This window comes from Phyllostomus hastatus, unplaced genomic scaffold (assembly GCF_019186645.2).
Source record: "Phyllostomus hastatus isolate PE091 unplaced genomic scaffold, TTU_PhHast_1.1 phas_contig_58, whole genome shotgun sequence".
NCBI lineage: Eukaryota > Metazoa > Chordata > Mammalia > Chiroptera > Phyllostomidae > Phyllostomus > Phyllostomus hastatus.
The window spans coordinates 34118483-34133359 of NW_025333916.1; the positions used below are offsets into that span (position 1 = coordinate 34118483).

Below are 14877 nucleotides of genomic sequence, written 5' to 3' on the forward strand. Positions count from 1 at the left end.
TAAATAAAATTGCTTGGTTGAATGTAAATGCATTTGCAGTTCAAATGGAAATTGCCAAGTTGCTCACAGAGAATTTTTATCAATTTCCCTCTCCACTAACTATGGTTGAGAGGTACATCCTCATAGCATCACCTGCAGAGGGCCCTCCCCACCGTTCAGAATTTGTCCATTCACAGGTGAAACTGTCAGGAACTTCCTCTTCCATTTCTCCTCTGTGAGTGAGGGTCAGGGTCTTGACTTGTGTGTAAGAGGCATGTGTGCTGGCTTATCTGTAAAGTCTGTCCAGCTACTTGCTGTCTGTGAGTCTTTTTCTCATGGGTCTTCATATCTTATTACTTATTAGAAAGGTAAGCTCTTTGGCAGTAATCTGACTTAAAAACCTTATGATATTCTCTCCATGAACAAAAATTTTATGTTTAAGTACTCATATTTATCAATCTTTCTTTTTTGGCATTTGGATTTACATCCTAACTAGAAAAGATTCCCCACCTTTTTTTTCTTCCATTGTTTTCATAATTATTCATAACAAATCTTTCATCCACTTAGATCTTTACCTTTTTCTGTGGGGAGGTCTGAAGCCAGCTCCTTCTTCATTTCCTAAGCCCCCTCAGGCAGCACCTGGAATTCTCCCCCAGCTCCTCACTGATTTCAGACATGCTGTTTGTCTTCTGTGAAATTCCCTGACTTACTGAATCTATAATAGATCTAGTGTCCGGTAAGTCTAGTTCTCTTCATTGCTTTTGTGTTTTTTAGACTTTTAATAAATGTTATTTTTATTCTGTTTACTTTGGACAATAATGCTGCACTCTCTGGGGGTTACGGTTTTTCTGTGCTTTTGGGGAGATTCATTGCCCTTCCCTTCTCCCATCACTCCAAGTTACAAATTGTGTCCCCAGAGAGTAGCACTCACTCGGGGCGGGGGGGGGGGGGGGCCCAGGGAAACTCTGAGCCAGGATGTGTGGGTCTGTGCGAGCAGGCACATGTCTGAGATGGGAGGTACACAGCATGGGGCATTGAGGAAGTTCTCCCACAAGTCTTGGGGTAGAGGCTGTTCAGAGGACATGTAGCTGCCCAGGATGACTGCCCTTGTCCCAGGCCTGTGACAGGAAGAGGAGACATTCCTGGTATTCTGTCCCCAAAGTTCACTGTCCCCTCAGCTTCCAGGCTCTCTGACGTTTTACATCCCCACCTATTGTGAGGGCATGCATGAGCACACAAGCACATGCAGACTCCACATACAAACTAAACACAATCCGTGTATCACACATATCACACACTCCACATACATTTTACACATACACACTATTGCATGTCTACACACAATATACAACCCCATGTATGGACCAAACACACACACACTCCATACACAGTCTACACAAAATCCACATATCACACACACCACCCACTACACATATATTATCCACACATCCATACACTTACAAAATATACACACACGCTGCTCACACACAAAAAACACACAAAACACACACATACACAAATGAATAAAAAATCAAAGTACATAATGCTCCTGTTTGCTGGGCTTGATGGCCTCTGATAGTTTCTATTTTATTCTACTCTGTTCCTTTCTATTTGTTCTATTATATCAAAAAAGCTGCCCCTGTTGCCTCACTTGATTTCTGAGATGCCTTGTGAAGGGTGGAGGGTGCTGCTGGCCTGTGGACACTGTGCCCACTGAGTGACACTTATGGTCACCTGTCACTGGTCACCCCACCACCCAGGTCCCTGGTCCCACTGCTGACCTGGATTAGTTAACTCTTAGCTTGGTTTTTAGAGACTGATCGGGTCTTCACACATCAATGCACAACACACACCGGCGTGCAAAAACAAAACAGAACAAAACAAAAAACAAATTTCTCTTCTGAAACGGGACACCTGAAAGCTCTGGCAAGCAACCACAGACTCTTGTCTCTCTGATCTGGCCACGCCCCCTTCCTCCCAATTCTCCACCCTCTAAAAGCCAGGCTGTGCACCTAAAGGGCTGGCCCGGTTGTTTGTTGGGGTTTGTTCCTCCAGATGGACAGAAATAACCTGGGCTGAAAGGACATGCAGGACACGGAAATTACAGCGACCTTCATAACTTAGTAGCTCCATGGCCAGCAATTTGTGAGAGCTCTCAAGTGAGGGGCCTGCAGGCGTCCACCGCCGGGGGGTCATCAAGGAAAACATCTGGAAACAAAAAAAGGAAAGGTGGGACGGGTCTGCGTTTGTCTTGCGTTCCTAGATTTCCTTCTTGTTTTGTTTTTTAAGGAGCTGAGCTACGGAGCCGAGCGTTCTATTCTTTCCTAGAGGTAGAAGGAAATTGATGGCCAGAGGGAAGCGGGTGGAGGTGGGCAAAGGAAAGGAAACAGGGGCATCTGTAATAGTGTAACAATAAATATTAAGTGAAAAAGGGCCTTTCTAAAGTTTTAAAATTTCAGATCCCCAAATGGTGGCTGCTTGTCAGTGTATCTCTGAGAAGTTGTCTTTTAATCGCTCTATTTGATATTGGATATATGGTCGTCAAATGTTTACATTAAGAAGTATACAGTAAGCCCTCACTTTAGAAGCAAATTACCAGCTGGGCACCGTGAGAACAGGCTCAATCTGAATATTGATGATCTCATTTCCAAGTCTCTCCGGGGCTGGGGGGGTGAGGTGTTGATCATTGCTTCTTACTGATAAGCAAAATATTTCCAGAGCGTGAAGAATTCTGTGGTGTGTGAAGAGGATAACCATAATCTGCATCCACAAGCTAACTTCTCTGCCGCCGTTCGCCTGGACGAGCAGACCCAGTGATGCTAAGCTCTCTATTAGAGTCGTGCCTGCAAAAGGTCCCCTCATTTGAATAAGGCCTCTTCTGCATGTGAAAGACTGCCAGTGAAACTGAGCAGCCCTCTAATTAGGGTTGCACTTGGAAGCAGGGGCCTTCAGTGTTCCCTTTTTGTGATGCTAAATTGTCAAATATTTTCAAATGCATTGCCATTTCCATTAAACATTTTTGTTCTAATTTTTTTAAAGGGGAATGAATGACCTGCCCACTATAGAGAGTAAGCGAGTGGATGGATATGGCCACTGAGGTGATGGACAATTTAAATCTCCCTGTCTGATGAAATGTAGAAGTATGTTTAAATATAGGATTAGATTTATAATATAGGAAGCAGTCAGGAGATCAAAAGGCTCATAAAGTCATGCCAAAAGGAAGTAAAGAGCTGCAGGGGAATTTTTAGCTAAATGATTAACAGTGCTTGCAATGTATTTTATCCCATCTGACTTTAGAATAAAAGTAAACACGTCCAGTGGCAGTGCAACTGGGGGTGGACCAGTGGCTGGGGTCGTTTCAGGTCTGGGCCCTGTGTCCGGCGCTCACAGAAAAATAGACATTGGCTTAAATGCAGGCTCTAGGGCAGGTCCTGGGGACTGGACGGACTGGTGGACATTCACATGAATACGATTTGTGACGTCTCTATCTTCTTTCTCCCTGTGTCAACAGCCACAACAAAGCAGGCTACACCTGCTAAGAGTCTGCCCACTTGGGAAGGACAAATTTGGGTTTTTTTGGAAGGTGGTTCAGCAACAGAATCAAACAGGAGCCTGGGTCCAGGGATACCCGGGGACACCTAACTTTTGAGACCTCCTAGCAGGTGCACCTGTCTCAGAAACTCAGCCCTGCTCTTCACTTTTCAGCTTTTAATAAGATCCTTTTAACATTTCCACATGTCTGTGAATGTGTTTATGTCTGAAAACCTCCATGTGGGCAGCAATTGAGACACTAACATAAAATGACTCAGAGTAACTCAGTGATTCACCCAAGATTAAGTCTCATTTTTATTCTTATATTAATGTGCCATACTTCATATTTTATTTGTTCACTCATAGAGAGTTTCTCCCTCTTTGTTGCTCTTATACTTATCTTAACATTTTATGAAAGTAAAAATTTTAGAAATTGAACCTTTGATATCAATAAAGACCATTTATTTCTGTTTAAACTCATATTTGTATAACTATTTTTAATAACATATTTTAGGAATCACCCCTTATATTAATAAGCATACCACCAGTCATTATAGACATTCTATACCTTCAACCCCCCCGTGCAGCTTTACAGATTCATTTTACAGTGTCTGTCCTGCCCCTACCCCCTACCCCAGCACTTTAATGAATTTAAATGCTTACAAGTCTATTTCCACTTTAGGAAATTTAAAAGATGTTTCACATAATGTAAGATACAAAATTGTCAGTCAATTCTGGAAATATTACAGCAGCAATAACAAGAAGCCATTTCTATGCACAGGGAAAGGTTGGAAAAAGCCACAGAAGGTACAATTCACCCATGTGTCTCTCATGGCTCTAGCCATTACGTGAAATGGTACTTGTCTATCCATGAAGGCTCCATGGCCCCAGGAGAGATGGTCCAGAACACACACTTCTGAGCAAACAGACCTGATTCATATCATGGCTTCTCTATTTCCCAGTTGTTTAACATTGTGGCATCCCTTTCTCTCTGAGCCTAGATTTCTTCAAATGGGGATATGGCAGTAGAACCTTGTGTTCATTCATGGAAAGAAAGAATGTGATAGGTGGGGCCTTGGGCTGGGACAATGGACACTTAATTCCTGAGAATACTCATGACCATGTTTTTCCCTGACGTGTCTTTAATGGGTATATTCTAAATATATTTAGGACAGAATCATATTCCTAAAACCATGGGTCTCCCATGAAGCTTTCTGAAGCCTTCAGAGAGGGTACTTTTAATATATTTTGAATAGTCTGGAGGGAGGGAGGTTCACTAAAAACCATTTTATAATTTTTAGTCACTGACTGATATTTAAATAGTCTAATGCTGAGATGAGTAAATCCTAGTCTGGACTTGGGGAACCTGAGTGAGAGAATGGGAAGGAGAAGCAGGAATGCCTGTGGGCTGCCTCAGGGCTCCCAGGTGCTGGGCTGCTGTGCAGTTTCACCATGGGGGAGGAGCACAGGTGCACACTTGGCTTCCTGTATCTCAAGGCAGTGTACTCAAGTCAGACTGGAATACCGTGTACAAGCTGTGCTTCAGATGGAATGTGAACTCATTGTGTATTGTTCCCAGAGGAAGTGGTTTTGACTTGTAATAATTCCCTAGGTGACACAGCCTATGGTGGGAAACAAAGAGATGAGTTATGCAAACAGTCCTCTCTCCTGTTCCCCAGAAACTCTAGTTCGATTCCAAATGCCCACTTATTCTATGATTAACTTTTAGGCCCAATTCTTGGTAAAGTTATGAGCCAATCCCAGGTTGTTGGTTTCTCTCTTGTCACTTCTCAAGAATGAATATAATGACCTGATATCTGCAGAGTCCAGCATAACCTAGTTCGTTACCACCAGATTGTGGAGGTCAGCAGATACCCTCCCAGAAACATCTTTACAATATTTTTTTAAAAGTTGACTTTATAATAATATTAGTAATTTTTTATTTATAAAGATAATAAATCCATAGTGGATTCAAATTCTCCACATAAGGTTAGAGTCTAGTAACATGGTCCTGAACATTTATTGTTCTCTGAGTCACCTCTTTGCTTTACTTTCCTAAAGAAACATGGCTGTGCCTCTCAGAACTCATTACACCATTGTGCATGGTTGTGGGTTTGTTCCTTTTTTATTTCTTGGCTGATGACCTCTCTTCATACTTTGAACCACCTTAATGCTAAGAGGTGAAAATGATCAAATGTACAGTTCACAACCTTCAACCTTCAGTGCTGTATCCTAGGTAGGTTAATATCCATCTTCCAGAGCATTCAGTGCTACATAAAGTTCGTTGTTTTTTCTTGACTCTTTGTTGTGCAATGTGACTGTTACAGTTTTGTTTGTGCCATTGTCATTGTTGATAATGACCATGTAGGTGTGTGGGGCCCTTTTGTTTCCTAGGGCCCCAGGGATGTTTCCTTAAGACACTCTGTTGAAAACTTTGCAATTCTTTTCCTTGGCTTACCAAACAAAACACAAACTGCTGTCTGACCACAAAGGTGACAGATAAATTCCAAGCTGCGATGGGTCCTTAGGCAAGATCCTCACCATCCTGGGTCTCAGTTTTATCTTCTGGAAATCAGAAGTTATATGACAGATGTGAAGTTTCCTCCCTGCTCAGATCTCAGGATTTTCATTGAGAATCAATTAATATCACTTCATTATTCTTGTTACCATGTGAGAAAGCAATCCTCCCGTGAAAATGATTTTTTCAGAAATACTACTATTAATAATACACAGACAGTTAGCATTTTGTCTCTCAGATATTTTTCTCATTCATGCACTAACAGTGTGCACACTCACGCAGTAGACATCAGCTGTGTGCACCACAGGAGAAGATGAGAAGGAACGTTAATTGAGTGTTTACCCAGTGCAGGTCTATGTTACCCTGAGGTGGACACTGTTGACACCCTCCAGTTGCAGGTGCAATGGGTTAAGTGGTGTGGCAGGGTGGTCTGATGTGGGAAGCACTGTCTTAGCTGCTACACAGTCTGCCTACAATGTGCAATGACAAGTGACATGGAAGACACTGAAGAAGCACTCTTGAGAGGATGATAGCCTGGTTGACTCTTCCATGATGCCAGATGGCCTTCAGTGTGTCCACATTGGGTCCTTCTCACTGCAAGCCCTTGAGCATTATTCCAACATCAGCCCCCTACCCATCTCCTCCTCTTCCTCAGGGATGGCTGGCCTCCTGCTTCCCCAAGAAAACAAAGAACAGTGAGGGAGCTTTAGTTCCCTACTCTCCAGCTGTTCTCCGGCCTGGTTCTTATCACAGCCAGGTTCCTCCTGTAACTGAATCCCTCTCCACTTGTTTCTCAGCCGTTGTTATCAGTCAACATCTATCTTTTCTTTATCTCCTACTTCCCCTCCTCTCTGACCTTCACTTCACACCCTGTAACATAGCCGAGTTTACCACACTCTGAAAGCTTTTCTCTCAGCTACACATTTTCTCTAATAAATGTTTATGTTCACTTCCTTTTGTAGGCAATCCTGTTCAAACCATGATCTTGGTTTGAACAGGATTGCCTACAAAATCAGGGTAACTCCCTGCTCAGGGTAACTCCCTCCCCTGCTGTCTGCCTCTGCTTTACCACTGTATGTACAACTTCTGTAGATGTACAACTTCTTGGTCACCATCATCTTAGTCTGTTCTCTGCTCAGCCTGTTCTCTTTCTTCTAGATTCTGCATTATATACTGAGTTATTCTTGCAGGCTGTCCTCTGGGCTGCCAAAACCCTGGACACAGCTTCCTTTTGCCTCTGGACCATTTGATATTGATACATTTGACTAGCGACTATTCAGCTCCTGTTACATAGCAGGCACTGTTCCAGGCAGAGGAGATATGTCAGTGAAGAAAATAGATGAAATTCACTCTTTTCATCATTTTTTTTATTTTAGTGGAAGGAGACAAAGTCAATAAACAATGATTGTGGTAGATAAATAAATTATATAAAACATTATAGAAAATTATAAAGGCCATAGGGAGATATAAGACAAGGGGACTATGGGGCAGGGTGGTAGGGTTAGATCTCAGGGTAAAGTGGCTCCTGTAAAAAATAGAGAGCTAAGGAAGTGAACAAAGTGGTCACACTGGGCACAACCCATCCAAGGTTCTCAGCAGGACCTTGACTGGCAACTAGGAGCTCACGTGAGGCCCATGTGGCATAGTGGGAGCAGGCTGAGGTGGCAGAGCAGGGATGGTGAGGACCAAGGGTTGGGGAATGCCAGCTGTGCAGGGCCTCAGGGTAACTCCCTCCCCTGCTGTCTGCCTCTGCTTTACCACTGTATGTACAACTTCTGTAGATTTTATCTTCATCCAATCTCTTAAACCTCTCTGTTGTTCTCCATTACCATCTCTATGACCCTAGTCACTCTCTTCCTTAAAGTTAAAATTGAAAATTTTTAATGTCTTTTGATCTATCTCTCACATTTCAGCCTGAACAATCTCTTCAACATGTAATTCTGATCATGGAGCCTCCATAACTATTTCATGCCCTTGTAAATGCTGATTGGAAGCTCTCCCTTTTCATCCTCTGGAAATCTCCATCCCATCCTGGAAGACCCAGGTCGTGTTTCCTGCATGTACTTTCTACAAACTCACTTAATGGCATATCTGCCTTTATTACTAACTGTACGTTTTGCACTAATGTTCTCTTGATGTTCCTCTGAATGGAGTTGAAATCCTAGAGCTCTGTCTTCATGTCTCTAGTACTTAAAGATATGAATTTCACATAGCAGGTGCTCAGTCAATATTTATTGAATGAATGGATAAATCATCCAATTAAAATGTGCAAAACCAAAAAGAACAGTCTTGTAGCAGATGAGAGAAAAGGACTGACTTAAAGAGCATGGTAGGGAGACATGACAACAAGAAGTGTCTGGTGTGTGGTAGATTTTGAAGTATTGTTTTCAGCCCCCTGACAAGAGTTGACACCTGTTTCTCCACCCCTTAAATCAAGGATTGGCTTTGAGTCAAATGGGAACAACAGGACATTAGGAGATGCACTTCAGGCAGAGATGTGAAACATGCTGGTGCATTCGGGCTTCCCTCTTCTCACTGCACTTGAATTTGAAACACTGATTCTGAGCTAGCCTCCTAGAAAGGTCTCATGGAGCACCATCAAGGAACCCAGTTAACAGTCATGGTGGGGGGAGACCATTGTACATTTCCAGCCCTAGCTGTGCTCACTTCCAGGGACACAAATAGGAAAGACACTTACTGGAGCCCAGTCCAAACTGCTAATCTATGGAACCATAAACCAATGAGTAGTGACTGTTCTAGGATATTAATCTTTGAGGCTGTTCATTACAAAGCAAAGGTCAACTGATATAAGTTGTGAAGTATTAAGAAATTCCTTGCTTCCGCCCTGGCTGGCATAGCTCAGTGGATTGAGCATGGGCTGCAAACCAAGGTATCGCAGGTTCGACTCCCAGTCAGGGCACATGCCTGGGTTGCAGGCCATGGCCCCCAGCAACCACACATTGATGTCTCTCTCTCTCTCTCTCTTTCCCTCCCTTCCCTCTCTAAAAATAAATAAATAAAATCTTTTAAAAAAGAAAGAAATTCCTTGCTTCCAACTATGAACATTGTGGTGCAACCTAAGTGCTTATCAGTAAATGAGTGGAGGAAAACACTATGGTACATTTACACAATGGAAGAAAGAAAGAAGGAACTCCTACCCTTTCTTTCTACACAAGAAAGAAGGAGCTCGTACCCTTAGTGACAGCCTGGATGAAACTGGAGAGCACTATGTTAAGTGAAATAATCCAGGCGGTAAAAGACAAATACCATATGATCTCACCTGTAAGTGGAACCTAATCAACAAAACAAAGAAACAAGCAAAGTATAACCACAGACATTGAAATAAAGAACAAACTGATAGAAACCAGAGAGGAGATGGGAGGGGGTAAGAGGGGGATAAGGTGGAAGAGCCATCAAGAAACATGTATAAAGGACATATGGACAATGCCAAAGAGGGGTAGGAGCAAGGGTGGGAAGTGGGGATGGGTGGGGTGGGTGGGAGTGGTGGTGGGGAAATGGAGAAAATTGTACAATAAAATTTTTTTAAAAGTAAATATTATTTGTTCACTTGTTGAAGAAAAGAAAAAGAAATTCCTTGCATCAGACTTGTAAGTTAAGTTTCATTTAGTCAGCAATAGAAATTTAGCAAAAGGTACTCTCTGTCATCAAACTTGTGTTGTTCTATTGACAGTCATGTCAAATTAGTCATGTCAAATTAAAACAATCATGTTATTGTTCTTGAATCACCTCTACAACAAGTGATTTCCACCTACCTAGGATTGTGTAATGTTACAAGAAATGAACATATGACTGTAGAACAGCAGGTTCACACTAAATGATAATATTTATATTTGTTCATTGTTTCCATTCTAATGAAGAGGTGCTCAATATTTGACAATACAAGTTCAATTCTGCAGGCACTGGAGCAGAGCACAGCAAATCTGAGCCCTGAGCCAGGCCTTCTGAGAAACAGTGACTCATTCAGGCACACAGGAACTGCAGGGCATGCAGCTCAGAGAGAGAAAAGGAAATGTACCCAAGCCCATGCCAGGTGCAACAATGGAAACTTCCATCACACATGGAGTCTGGTAAAGCATAAAGGAAGAGCACTTGGCAATGGAGTCAGCTAAGAGCACTGACTGTGTGTGTCACAGCACATGGTCATGTGAGAAGGAGGCAGGGTAGTGGCCAGATTGCTGTCTTCCTTTTAGAAGGGATCTCCTGAGGTGGTAGCCTCTGGACAGGTGGAGAAATCATTCCACAGAGTTGAGAAGGTCTCAACTCCTAAGTTGAGAATCATATTTAGATATTTTTGTGTCCAGCTTTGCACTTATTTAATAAGTGTGAGAAGTCACTTTGACCCAAACTAAGTGATCTTATCTTAGTCCCTGGAGAGGACAGAGCTACTTTGTGTTTACCTGTGTTTGAAGATTATCTCATGAATCACACAGGCTTCCATGACCACTACTTGTTCTTTTGAGGTGTTTGTCCAAGGTAGTGCTGGCTTTCTCAATCTTGCCCAGAAGCCTCATGACAGGTATGGAAAATTCGGAGTGGTGACTGATAGAAGTGGGGAGGCACTGAAAGTGCCAGGGTGTTGGGGCCAGACAGACTTCAGTTGAAATCCAGGTCTGTCAATTACTACTTGTGTGACTAAGTTTTTTATGTCTTTTCCTTGACGTTGCTCATTCATCTGCAAATGTGGACAAGCATACTCATTTCATAGGATTAAAGGAGATAACATGGAAGTAAAATAAAAACTGGGAGGACTCCGACTATCTGATTTCAAACTAACTAAAGAGGTACAGTTGTCAAGACAATGTAGCCTTGGATGAAGGATGGGATACATAAATCAACAGAACAGACTAAGAAGCCAGAAATAAACCCTTTCATTGTTACTAATAAATTTTCAACAAACAAACCAAGGCAAATCAATGGGTACAGACTTTTCGATAAATAGCGCTGCGGTGACTGGATATCAATGTGCAAAAACAAACAAAAACAGGATTTAGAACCTTACCTTACATTATATATAACAATTGACTCAAAATTAGATCTAGATGTAAGAGTTAAAACAATAAAGCTTAAAAAAACACAGAAATAATCCTTGTAACATTCAATCAAAGAAAGTGTTTTTATCATGGCTATAAAAGACAATGCATAAAAAATAAGTAAGTTGAATTTCAGCAAAGATAGAAAAAGAATTTGATTTCAAATGATACTGTTAAAGAGTTGAAAGTAAAAGCCCCACACAGGGAATATTATGAAAGCAACATATCTAATAAAATACTGCTATTGGGATATATAAAGAGCTTTGAAAATTCAATAATAAGAAAATTTTTAATTAAAAAATGCAAAGCCTGTAAAAAGAAATTTTACTAAAAAAATAACAAATGATAGGCACATGAAAAGGTGGTCACCATAATTAGTCATTAGAAAAATCCAAATTAAAACCACAATAAGAAACCACTATATTCCACTAAACTGGGTTAAAGAAACTGACAAATCAAATACTGAAAAGATCTAGTGAAAGTGGAAACTTCATGAGTTGCTGTTGGAAATGTAAAATGTATAATTATTTTTAAAAACTTTGGCATTTTCGTCAGAAGTTAATGCAACCTTATCTTAGAAATCTATCAATAGCCCTGGCTGTAGTAGCTCAGTGGATTGAGCGCAGGCTGCGAACCAAAGTGTCGCAGGTTCGATTCCTAGTCAGGGTACATGCCTGGGTTGCAGGGCATGACCCCCAGCAACCGCACATTGATGTTTCTCTCTCTCTCTCTCTCTCCCTCCCCTCCCTCTCTAAAAATAAATAAATAAATAAAATCTTTAAAAAAAATCCATCAATATCAACTCCCTGATCTAAATGGCTAGGTCATCAATTTTTAGTTATTGTGTTGTTCTTATATGTGCACTTAAGGCTCTGAACTTCTAAGTACTGCTCTAGCTGCATTCTTTGAGCTTATGTTTATTTATTAATATTTAATTTTAAATACTTTTATTTCCCCTATAATTTATTTAGTTTTTTTGACTGATATAATATTTAGAATATGTTAATTTCCAAACATTTGGAGATTTTCTGTTTTTCTCTTAAAGTTTATTTATAGCTTCATTCTACCTTGGTCAGAATACATGCTCTACATGACTTCAGTTTTGTAAAGTAGTAAAAATTTCATGTGTATTAGAAAAAGAATGCATATCCTATTGTTCCTAGGTGTAGTGTATACATGTTCCCAGTTTTGTTAATTATCTACTCATTCTAATTATCTAAGTCCTTACTGATTTTTTAATCTGCTAATTCTATTAGTATATATCTAATAATGAAGCCTTGAATTTTATGAATGGCAAAACTAAACAGAAAAAGACGAATTTACAGTCATAGTTGATTTTTTAACACAACCCTCTTAGTAATAGAACAAGTTAGGCATTAAATCTTACAGTTGAATCAACCACTTTATAACTTTATTTCATTTTCATATTTATTTTTTAAAAAATTATCTAACCTTCATACTACTTCTTGAGGTTAGACTGATACGAGCTGATCCTTATTAGCCCTGTGGAGTAGAAAGTCAAGAGAAAAACTATCCAAACTAATTAAACAATCTTTATAATGTTGCTCGAAATAAGACTAATATACAAACTTAATTTTTATTTTAGATACATACAAATTATATATATACATATATATCAGCAAAAATATAAAAATTATTAAATATATTGTATATTCATGCACCTAAAGAATATGTGCACTGAAATCTATAGAGCATTGATGATACCTAAATAAACAATAAATACACTATGTTCACGATTGGAACATTCATTATAAAACTACTGTATAAATTCAAAGGTCCAAAAATAGAGATGTCAATCTCAAAGAATAACAAAGGAGAAATTATTCAACTACATATCAAGACTTGTTTTAAGATGACAACAGTTAAGGCTACGAGTACAATATGGGTAAGAGAAACAGAACAGAGACCCAGAATCAGGTCTGAGCACATGATTTGTACCACAGGAGGAACTACAGAGAACCCTGGGAATGATGATGGTCTTCTAATAGATAGTGTCAGAACAAAATATTGCAGTTTTATCCACACTTCACAACATTAAAAAAATCCATGTCAGGTGGATTATTGATCTAAATGTAAGAGGCAAATGATGAAACTTCTAGAAGACACTGTAAGAATCTCCTGCTCCCATAGAAAGTGGGATACAAAATGCACTGAGCAAAAATAAGAAAAAGGATAAATTTGCCTTATTACAATTAAGAATTTTTGTTCATTAAAATCATTATTAAGGACCTGAAAAAGAAACCACAAAGTAGAAGGAGATATTTCTAACATAGGTAATGGACATACACATCCACAATATAGAAAGAGCTCTTATAAATTACTTTTTTTTTAATTAGAGAACTCAGTAGACAAAAACAATAGAAGAGAACTTGATTAGGCCCCTCACAAAGATATCCAAATCATACAAACATAAAAATAAACGTGAAAAGGCATTCAATATCAATGTCATCAGGAAACACAAATTCAACCACAATAAAATATAATGAGACTTCTGCCCTAATGGGTAATGTTGAAAGAAAACAAACAAAGGACATTGTTAAACATTGAGAAGATGTAAAGCAATGAGGACATTCATGTATGTTGTTGGAGTATAAATCAGTGTATTTATTTTGGGAAAACTTTTGTATATTTGTACAATGGAATGTTACAAGCATATAAATTAAAAGAACCACAGCTGCAAAAACCAAAATGATTGAGTTTCCCAAATGTCACGTAGAACAAGAGAAGCTAGAAAAACAAGATTCTGATCTCATTCATGCAAAGTTTAAAGAGTTTCAAACATAAATCACAGTACCAGAAATCAGGGTAGTGTTCACCTTTGCTGGGAAAGGTGGGTGTTATGATTTGAAAGGGAATAAATGGGGCTCTTGTCGGTCTGGAAATGTTCTGTTTCTTTACCTGGGGATTTCTTGAGCTATGTCTTTTACACATTAGTGTGTATGTGTGTGTCTGTGTTAAACTCTACAATAAAAAGGTTAAAAAATAACTGATATTTGCTTTACTAAATGGGAACACTTTTCACTGAATGGTACAATGCAATGCTCAGATGTGCAAATTCAGGGTGGCAGAAACAAAAATAAGAACAAATAAATGAAGGCAATATCACCACTGGTTAGTACTAGCCAGAAGACAGTTTTCTTAGCACTGGAAGAAATTCTTGGTCAAATACCAATGGACCCTTATACCTTAGCTGACAGAGTACTCTGACCCCTACTAGAAGTAGCTTGGAGAATGCAAAGATTCCTGGCTGTGTTCTTGGGGATGGTCTTCTCATTGGTTCGTCAGTACCTATCCAGAGTTGACCCTTGTTCCTGGACCAAAGACACCGCCATCAGTCACATACCCCATGGGAAGGAACTTTTTGTTCCCCGGTGTGCACTATCCAATCACACAGACTCATATCTTGTTCTCTCTTCTTACTGTGTACTAGATACTTCACATGCACCCTTCAGTTCTTCCTGTTCAATGCTCTCCAAAAAGAGCACCTGTGAGGACTCCAGTGTAAACCCTCATTGCAGCTGTTGAAGTTGTTATAGTGGTAGTTTTGCTCAAAGATGACCCAGCCAAGAAAGGGAGAAGCAGAGACCACCCTCTTAGCAAAATCCATACACAATTTTGTCTCCTAACAATGTATCTTTTTCAGGGAGGGGAGACCATTGTCCAATACCCTTCAATCCCAGACCTTAGAGAAAATCATTGAGTGGGAAGAAACTTTTCTGTCAAAAATTACTGACTTCATCATCAGAGATGTAATTAGATTAGATATTTAAAGTAAAA

The 14877-nt window shown here is 39.9% G+C and overlaps 1 long non-coding RNA gene across 1 annotated transcript; it reads left to right on the forward strand.

Annotated features, from left to right (window-relative positions):
• The first annotated feature begins 2066 nt into the window (after window positions 1-2066).
• On the forward strand, window positions 2067-3007 carry LOC123824989. Its single transcript, XR_006786787.1, has 2 exons — window positions 2067-2208; window positions 2698-3007. It is a non-coding gene; the product is annotated as an uncharacterized LOC123824989 (long non-coding RNA).
• The last annotated feature ends 11870 nt before the right edge of the window (window positions 3008-14877 follow it).